At 56.5% G+C, this 9,620-nt stretch overlaps 1 protein-coding gene across 8 annotated transcripts in view; it reads left to right on the top strand.

Annotated features, from left to right (window-relative positions):
- Positions 1 to 460: 460 nt before the first annotated feature.
- Positions 461 to 9,620, top strand: part of CHST15 (carbohydrate sulfotransferase 15) — a 100,467-nt gene continuing 91,307 nt past the window's right edge. For 3 of the 8 annotated variants that reach the window (XR_003433954.1, XM_027112870.1, XM_027112866.1), the window contains exon 1: positions 4,238 to 5,944. The gene's annotated coding sequence lies outside the window, so the exon portion shown is untranslated. Of the gene's footprint in view, positions 679 to 1,643; positions 1,770 to 1,804; positions 2,405 to 4,237; positions 5,945 to 9,620 lie in introns of those variants that run through there. The other 5 variants (XM_027112869.1, XM_027112867.1, XM_027112871.1 and 2 more) reach the window with 5 other exon arrangements.

The raw sequence follows: 9,620 nt of genomic DNA, 5'->3' as shown, positions 1-9,620 counted from the left end.
TCAAAGTGTCTTTTCTTTAACTGACGGTATCTCCATTCAAGAGCCTGGAGTCGACCACTGGTGCCGCTTCCTTGACCTCGGGCAGCCCAGGTGGTTTCCTGGAGCTGCCACCCCCTGGGCCACTGCGGCCGGCCGGGCTCGGGGTCCCGCTGAGCCTTCCCTCACCGTGGAAGCAAACAGGCTGGGCCGAAGAGCCCGTGAGAGCCTTCTCGGGATGCAAAAATACAACAGAGGGCGCGGAACCCAACAGCGCCGTGGCCTTGAATATCAACGTATGGGCTGGCTCCAGACCGCCAAGTTCGTTAAAAATGTCTCTGGCAGGGTGTCATTGGCAGACTTTAGGGGTTTCGGTTTGCTTTCTATTTGGAATCACCGCATCGCACAAGCCGTGTTTACTTGGAAGGAGAGGGGGCGGGAACCAAACCCACCGCTCCGCGCACACGCCTTTTTCTCACATTCCAGACTCGAGCTGATGTGTGTCAGCGCGACATGGGGCGGGGGGAGGGTTCTTTTCGGATGTTTCATTCGCCATCCGCACGTCACTCCCAAACTTTTCCTCCCTGCGCTCGGGGAGTCAGGTTGACGCGCCCTGGATGAGGGGCTCGAGGCGCGGGGCTGGGCGCGCTCCCGCGGAGCCGGAGCCGAAGAGGCTCCCGGGCTGGACTCTGGGCTTCTCAGGTACAAGTTGGGTGCCAGGCGCGGCGGCGGGGGCGGCGACGAGCGGCGGGTGGTGTCTGGCTCCGGGCTCCGGCGCCCCTCCGCGTTCTGGCCGGGCAGCGCCGGGGGCGGCCCGGGCTGGGCGTAGGGAGTCCGGCCTGGCGGAGGCTGCGCGCAGCCTCACTCCCCGCGGCGCTCCCGGCGCGGCGGCAGCGGCGGCGGCGACGACGGCCCAGGCAGACAATGAACTTGCGAGCGCGCGGAGCCGAGGCAGGTTTGGGCCCCGCGACCCTCGGCCCAGTCTCCCCGAGGCAACCGAGGCCCCCAGCCGAGGGCGTCCCCTCGCCGCCGGTTCTGGCCGTGCTCTGGGCGCCCCGCGCGCTGGGGACCCCGCGGGAAGGGTCGCACGCCCCCCTCCCCGGCTCGGGAAAATGCGGTCGGAGCTCGGGGACGGGGGACTCGGCGGCGGGGTGGTGGCGCCGCGGACAGCCGGAGGCCGGCGGGGGGCGCACGCCACGGGGCACGCACGGGGTGGCTGTCCAGGAGAACGACCCCAGGAGTCGGAATCGGGGCGGCGCGCTGCAGGCGGAGGACCGACGGACCGACAGATCGGTGCTTTCTCCTTAAGAGCGCGCTTTGGGTGGGGATGGGGGTGGGGGTGGGGATTCCCCAGCCTTGCGCTCCGCTTCCCGGCGCACTTCTGGGAAGTTTCCAGGCGCGGCCCGAGGCAGGTAGGTGTGCATCTGCCACTCTTTCCTGGACTCGGGTTCAGAACCGCCTCCTCGCCCCGGCTCCAGTCCTGCGGCCGCACTGGGAGGGGAGGCTTGGTGTGTGTTGGGGGTGTCCCAGGCGCCGAAGCCTGTGGTACCGGGTTCCGGGAGGGGGACCGCGGAGGCGGGCCTGGGAGGAGACGGGGGCGCGGCGAGGCCCAGGGCGTCCTGAACTTTTGCTCCCCGCTCCCTCTTCCTTCCTCCCCGCCCCCTGCCCCCTCCCAGCGCCCCGCCGCAGCTCAGGAGGCGGCGTGACTCCGGAGTAGCCGGCGCTTCCCGGCTGCGGTGGCGGCGGCGGCGGCGTCCCCGGCCGGCCTGGGCGCGGCGAGCCGAGCGCTGCAGGTCTGAGCCGAGTGGCGCGGCGGGGCGGCCGGGCGGTGGGGCTGCGGGGTGACGAAGCTGTGGGGAGCCGGGGTGGCAACGGCCCCTGCGCGGGGGCGACGCTGCCGATCGTGATGGAGCCCGAGTCTGTTGGGTTGCGTGTGCGGGTGGAGAGGACTTGGCGGCCGTGGGCGGATGGCGGGCGGCTCGTGGCGCAGTTGGCCCCCTTGGAGCCCCCTAGGATCTTGGGATGGAGGCGCCCGGGAGAAGGGAACCTCGCCTTTGGGGGAATGAATGAAGAGCTGTGGAGGCGCCTTCCGACTCCTCCGGGCGAACGGATTGGCCGGCGCGCGCGCTTGTGTGTGCTTGTGTGTGCAGGATCTGGAGCCGCCAGGGTCCTGGGTGCGGCTGCTCGACCGCCCCGTCGCGGTCCTGGTGCCCACGTTGCCCGTCCGCCCAGCGCCCGGGGTCGGCCCGCGGGGTGGAGCGGCGGGTGTGGACTGAAGGTTGGGGCTTGAGTGCCGGCTGTAGGCAGCTGGACGTCCGCGCCTCGAGCAGGGAGGTTCGAGAAGGAGGCGGCAAAGCCTGGGGCTGAGACTCGCTCCTCCGGTCCCCAGTTTCCGGTTCCCCGAGGCCCTTCGCTGCATTCACGTTGGGTGAGTTGATGGCACGGAGTTCTGGGGAATGAAGTTGTATGTCCAGGAAGCCGCAGGACGCCCCGGGAAGGGATGTGGCGCGCTGTTCTGTGAGGCTGAGCCGAGGGCTTCGCAGGGCCCCAGCTCCTCTTTCCTCAACTGCGGTTCCTAAGAGGGCAGCCAGCCAGCCGGTGTTGGAGCAGAAAGCAGCCCGGGGGCACGTGCACCCGCTGAGGCGTCCAGGTGGAAACTGAGGCCTGGAGATTTGCCCCAACTTCCTCTAGAACCTCGCACACCATTTTCCATGCCCAGCTTTCCTGCTCCCGCCCCCTTCCCAAATGGTGCAAAATCAGGAACCCTCCCTTCCAGAACGTGGCACTTATTAATTTTACCAACTGTACGTTGAATCAGGCCGTCTTGAGGTGCAAATCATATATGATTTTGTTTAAAATAGCATGGGCATAAAAATGCCTTTTTATGAGGTAGTTTTAAATCAAATACGTTTTTGTCTCTAATACTTCTGAAAGATTGGCAGGAAAATGTTTTCCTTGCCTCCTGCTGCATGGGGAAACTGAGCCAGCCAGGTGAAGTAGCTTGCCGTGGTCTCTCTCAGTGCATAGGTGCGTAGTTGAGCCAGAAGTGGAGCTGCAGGGCTCTTCTTCCCTCCCAGGTCCAGCTTCCCGGGAGAACCATTTCTAGGGCCCTCTGAAGGAAATTCAATGATGTTTTTGTGTTTTTTCTCTCTGGGTATTGTATGACTGCAGTGAGCAGGGTTAATTCATCCAGGATATTGTGTGTGGGAGGTGGAGAGGCGGGTTTGTCCATATTGGATCCCACGTGAGCCTTGCTTTTCTTTGATGGTTAGATGGCCAGGCATCCCAGCACCGTCACTGTGGCTGCCGTGAGGCCTCTGTGTCTGCACCTTTCTTCTCCTCTGTTGCTGCTGCCCCTGGCCAGAAGAGGTGAGGAATTTGATTTTCTGCTGGCCTGAAGGAGAGAAGATTAATCCCTGCATCTGGAAGAGGCTATGTTTACAGGAAAGTTTGGGAGAGGCTGGGAAGTGGACTCTGCTTACTTGGTGTCTGGGGAAGGAGCAGAAAAGAAACTCCAAGTCAACCAGCTGGGCCATGGGAGCCCCAGGCTCTTGGAACCTGCACTAGCAGAAGCTTTAGGTTAGGGCTGGGTTGTGATTAGACTGTGGTTGTCCAAGGCCACCTAGGGCCTGGCTGGAGGTGGCCCGGCTAGCATCCGCCTGGCATCTGCCGATGGCATGGATAGCATCCGCGTCCAGGCGAGCTCCGGGGGATGGGGAGAGGGGAGACGCTCTGGGGCTGCCCTGGGCAGGTGAGCACATGCCCTACCTAAGGAGGGCAGCTTTGGCTCAGCTCCAGCCAGTTGGGGGGAAAAAAATGGACTTGACAGGTCTTGTTACTTCTCACGAGAATTCTTGAGCCTGGACATTTAAGTGTGGGCTCCAGTGCTACAAGTAGGGGGTGGGGTGAGTACTCTGCCAGGAGGTCTGAAGCTTGACGTCTGGCCCTGTGTCTGTGTACTGGGGAGGGCATCCCACTGTCAGAGACCTGTGACACCTGACGAGGCGTGGGGATCGCATCTCCCCGAGGCCGAGGGATTGAGAATTGACGGGAGCCCGATGTGCCTGTGGCCATGTGCCCGGCTGCTTCATGTGCTGTGTGTCATGCATCCATTCAACAGCTATTTGATGAATTCTTTTGTTTTTCATTTAATTTATTTATTTACTTACACAGCAGGTTCTTATTAGTTATCTATTTTATACATATTAGTGTATATACATCAATTGCAATCTCCCAGTTCATCCCACCACCACCCCCCTTCCCCCCTTGGTGTGCATACATTTGTTCTCTACATCTGTGTCTCTATTTCTGCCTTGCAAAGCGCTGAATTCTTGTCATGTGGAAAGAGACACCCTGCCTAAAACTTTTCATGTAATTTCATTATCAAATAGTACACCATGATTAGAGTCCCAGCCCTCGGAGGAAGGGAGCAGGCAAAAATGCCTGTACCTGATGGACAAATGAACAGCGAGCTGCGTTCAGAGGTGGGCAGGACAGTGAGGCAAGGAAAGTGAGAGGTGGGTTGTATAGGAGGAGAGTCTCCTTTTACTGATGTGGAAATTGAGGCTCGGAGCAGTGGGTCTGAGGTCACACAGCCCAGAAGTGGAAAGTCAGCCCAGGTCTCTGATTCTCCAGCTCCTGGGCCGGCTCTGTCATCCCACCCCGCTGGACTGGAGCCTCTTGGAAACTCCTAGATGAATGGACCTTCGCTGTGGTGGGGAGCTCTTGCTTCCTGTCCCTGTATCCTGACCCTGTCCTGGTCCCCAGGCCTCAGCAGGCCCTGGATTGCCAGGTGTCATTTGGGATGCATTTGTATGAGAGAGGAGTTTCCTTAAATTCTAACAACAGAAACTAGTTTGAAACGTAGCTGGCCTGGCAGTGTCACCGTGTGAGCACCCTGTCACTGGGCATCTCTTTAGCAGCACGTGATTTAGAAGCGACACTTGCAGCCACTGGTGAGAACGGTACATCCACCTGAAAGTCAGGATACTCAGGTGATGTCGACTGAGTTCCGCTGGAACTGTGTTGCTTTGCTGTGAATCCAGAGCCCGTCTTCTCACTTAGCTAACGACGTACTGGGAGACTAACTAACGACGTACAGGGTCTTTCGTTATTGTTCTCAAGTGCTGGGGTCTGATTTCCTTCCTGAGACGCTCATCCTTTAAAAGGAAGCACTGGGACGAGATGATTTATGTGTAGACCCGTGTCTTCACAGCATGAAATGAAGCATAGAGGTGGGAGTTGTCTACTGAGTATCCCGTCTCCATATCTAGGAAGAAAAGTAAAGGTTTTTTGCGGATTTGGGCCAATACAGAATATATATATTTTTTAAGTACGGGGGTTGGGGAGGAAGACATTTGGTCATAACAGCTGTCATTTGCTGGGCCCCTACTGATTCCCAGCTGGCCCTGTGCCAGCCAGGTCAGACAGGTGTCCCCCTTTGTCTCAGAGGGCAGGGAGGCTCTTGGAGATCACAGGGAAGAAGCTTTCAGTCATCCGGATGTGCAGGAGCTAGGAGCACGGAATGGCAGTGGAGGAAGGAGGGAAATGGGGCTGGAGGGGGAGAAAAACAATCCTGGCTCTAGAAGGGGAAGGCGGGCGTGAATCAGCAAGTGGTAAGGGGCGGGGAGGTGGCAGGAGAAAGCAGGTTCTCAGTCTCTGCTGATTTCGAAAAGGATGTACAGGAAACGCGAGCAGCCTCTTTCATCAGCAGCAGCTACATGCAGCATTGATGCCTTCTTCCAGGTGCAGGCCCAGGGCCAGGTGCGTGGGAGCTGAGAGGCAGCGCTCAGAGCAGTAGGCGAGGCAGAACTTGCAAGTCGGAGTTCCACAGTGCTGCCCAGAGTGCGGCAGGAGTCTGCATTAGCGACTCTGACATTGGAGTGGTCTGGGGCGACTTCACTGGCCTGGCCTGAGAGCTGGGGTCCTCTACATGACAATACCTGCCCGGCACTTGGAGCGGCATACAGTAAGTGCTTAAGAAACATCGGCTTTTGTGGTATTCTTCAGCTCTAGAGCTCATCACCAGGGACGGGGGGCGTCTCTGATCCCTCTGAAATTGCACGTACAGTCTTTTATGTAGATGTGTATATTTCTTGGTGTGTGTTGGGGGTGGAATTCTGGCATATTCTACCTCAGAGGACTTCTCTTACACCCCGTAAGGCCGGGAGCCCCAGGACACATTGGATTCTAGTCAGGCTGGTTGCTTCACCTCTCTGGGCTATTTCTTCATCTGTGCAAAGAGGGGCCTGGATCCACAGTTGCCCTCTGGGATGCTTCCAGCGGAATGCTGTGGACAGGCTGTAGGTCAGGTTGGCTGTGCTCCCATGAGATGCGCTTAAGCCCAGGGCAGACCAGGAAATGTGCTGGGGTGGCTGGCTTTTGAATGTTACATCTTGAGCACCACTGTAAGCGTCAGAGAGTCCTGAGTAGGTGTGGGGGGGGGGGCCTTTTTGCCGGGGCAGGCTCTCCCTGACACCTGTGCTACATTTCTAGAGTTTGTCCTGGTCCAGGCCTTTCAGGTCTCTGAAGAAAGTGAGGCTGGTGGATCCTCAAAAGCAGAGAGTATCATTATAATGGAAACCTGGACACTTTCCAGAATCGTGTTTGTGATAAAAATATTGAAACAGGCAGCCTAGTTACCCAGGTGCCTGGAAAATACCCCAGCATGGGCAAATAATTAGATTACAAGGCAGGCGCAATTGTTTTTTCTAGTGATATGCGGGAACCTGGTGGTTTCACGTCTTCTCTTGAAATGGAGTATGTGTTTGCTGGCCCTTTTTGCTCCCTGTGGTCAAAAACATAGTGGAGTGGCCTCTGAGGGGGAAAGGACATGAGAGTTGGCAATTCTGTCCCTCTCGGGGCAGCCCTGGATCTTGGGGGGAAGTTCTGTCCTGCTCTGCTGTGCCCTTGTAGGGAGCTGCCCCCAGGGCCGGGGCCCGTGGCACATTTGCTGTGATGTTAGAAGGTGCATTTCAGAGTCTGAGAGGTCTGTGAAGGTGTGTTATTTTCTCACCCCTTGTTGAAAGGGGTCTGGGCAGCTCTGTCTGCCCTTCGTGACACACGTTAACTGACTCGGGCTGGATGAAGTAAGCTCGGCCAGCACCTTCATTTTCCAATCAACCAAATGTTTGGTGCCCATCATGGAGATGTTCTTTTAGCCTGGGTGTTGAATCCTGTATAGGCCCTTGGAGGTGGTGGGTGAGCCTGGGCACCCCGTTGACCTGCGTTTGATCATGACCCTGGGCAAGTGGTTTAATCTCCTTGTGCCTTGGTTTCCTCACCTGTAAAGTGGGGTTAATAATCTCTTCCTTGTCCTTGTAGTGTAGTTTGAGTACCAGTAGTACAAGTTAGGGTTCAAGGGAGCTCCCCAAACTGAACTCCTCTTTCCTGGCCAAGTTCTGAACTTACAGAGAGAGAGGGGAGGAGAAAGATAGGTGGAGGTAAAAATGCAATGTTTGTTCCCGACTGAAGTAGACATAGTAGAATGTGATTGAACCTGTGGGCACGTGGGCATCGCAATCCTCAAGTGAGAAGTGGGCAGTTAGGCCGGCTGACCTCCCCTGAGTCACAGGTCCAGTGGGAAAGCGGCAGCCTCTCCCTGGGCCGGCCCCCTTCCTCCACAGGGTAGCCAGCAGGGGGCAGTGCCTACTCTGTGTGGGAAGAGGCAAGGCCAGGCTACCTGTGTCTAGGTCCTCCTTGCACACTCCTGGGATGGGGGTGGATGGACACCACCAGGTGTAGACACAGGTGGTGGTACACAGGTGGCGCTGTCTCCACGAGGAAGAAACATCAGGAGTGGGCAAGACGATACCCCCCCATCCCCCACCCCACCTCCACACACAGCAAATAATAAGTACTTAGCCCCGGGCCTGACCCACGGGGGCGGGGGGCAGGGGTTTGGGGCTGGCACGTGGTACCTATTAGGCATAAATTGATAAGGGCAGCATTAGATATGCAGTTGATAAGGATATTGAGGGGGACACTGAGATTAGGAAGTGAGCCTGTTAACCAGGCCTTGTTATCTGTAGAGCATGGCAGTGATTAGCCAGATTGAGATAATGATTAGCCTTTGTGACACACATGTAATTTACAAGGGGCGGGGGTGCCCCCGGAGCCACTGGCTGGCTGACAGCCTGGTAGCCTGAGTGGGAGAGCCTTTTCTGCCTCCTCTTGGTTCTCCCTCCCGGTTCATCCCAGGGGGGAACTGTGGATCCAACCTCCTCTTTGCATGGCCTGAACCTTCATCAGCCCCCGGCCCCCCGTCCCATCACCACCTTCGGGAAGCTTTGCCAGTAATTCTTACCATCTCTCCATATCCTCCCATCCAGGTGTTACCGTCCTCCTCTGAGTGTCTGCAATTCTACGCTATTGAACTCAACCTACTTTATACCACGTTCTTTCTAGTTTTCCTGGGTGTGTGGTCCACTCACCCATGCCCAGCAAGCCCCTCAAGGGTGATGAGGCTGTCTGGGGGCCCACTCAGTCGCGAGAGTTGAATGAATGCTCAAAAGCCAGCTAGTCCTGGAGGAAGGGCTGTGATGGATTTCACGTGGGCCTCTGGGTGTGCATCCAGGAGACAGAAAAGTATCCCCAATTCGGCAGCATATGGTGCAGGAGAGTTAATGCTTGTCGCTAAATTTCTGCAGGAGTCAAGAGCCTAATGTAATAACCTTGGATTTACTGACACTAGAGTTTTGGGCTATTAAAAGGTAGTGAGCCCAGTTTTTTGTGTCTTGAGAGTCTTGGGGATAAACGTTATGGAATTTTGGTTGGTATTTCAGGAATAGAAATCAGGAGCCATTTACTCAGGAAAGAAATGTGGAGGCCGTTAGTGTTTCTTATGGCCAGTATAAATAGCTTGTCTTTAAGTTCCATGCTCCTTTGTTTGGAATGTAAATATTTGCATTAAAAATATAAAGTATGTCCCGGCATGTATTTATAGGGACCATAATTTCCAAACCAAAAATCAGACTATTGGTCTACAGAGGATTACTGCCTCTGATTCAAGAACCTGTTTATGTAAAGTCTTCCAAATGTGCACACAGAACCGTATTCGCTTCGTGCACAGAAGGGATCTCCAGGATTACAAGAAAGCGGAGTTGCCCCAGGGAATTGGGCCAAGTAGTTGGGTTTCCCGACAGACACTTATGATCACGCTGTTAAGTTGCAACCACCCCAGGGCAGGGCGAAGTTTTGGCCCAGGTCCCGTGGGACCGGCCGACTTCTCCGTCCTCAGTCTCCTAGACATCCAGGTGGGAGTTGGCAGCAGCTGGCTCATCTCTGGGTCATGTAACCAGACGCCTGATTTCAGAATTGCTGTTGCCGTAGGAAGATGTGAGAAGAATGCGGGGATTGGTGTTCTTTCCGCCATCTCGTTTCTGGTTCAAGGATGAACTCTGAGGGCCCCTGGAGGCTGTCATCCTCCATCAGATTCTTGGGGCAGTTTAGCTTTTTAATTTTCCATGAAGAAAAGTGCAGATTTGTCAGACATTTGCTGGAGGCAGGATATCACCGCTTATTTGGTCTCCGCCCTCTTCTTTGGAATGAGAGATTGGGGGCTGCAGTCGGGCTGGGCCAGGGCCTCTGCTCCTGGCAGAGAGAGAGAGAGAGAGAGAGAGAGAGAGAGAGAGAGAGAGAGAGAG

This window comes from Aethalodelphis obliquidens, unplaced genomic scaffold (genome assembly GCF_003676395.1).
Source record: "Aethalodelphis obliquidens isolate GAN/ISIS:26980383/991018 unplaced genomic scaffold, ASM367639v1 scaffold11, whole genome shotgun sequence".
NCBI classification, from domain to species: domain Eukaryota; kingdom Metazoa; phylum Chordata; class Mammalia; order Artiodactyla; family Delphinidae; genus Aethalodelphis; species Aethalodelphis obliquidens.
The sequence above is the reverse complement of the archived record's forward strand: the minus strand, read 5'-3'. Positions and strand labels throughout refer to the sequence as shown.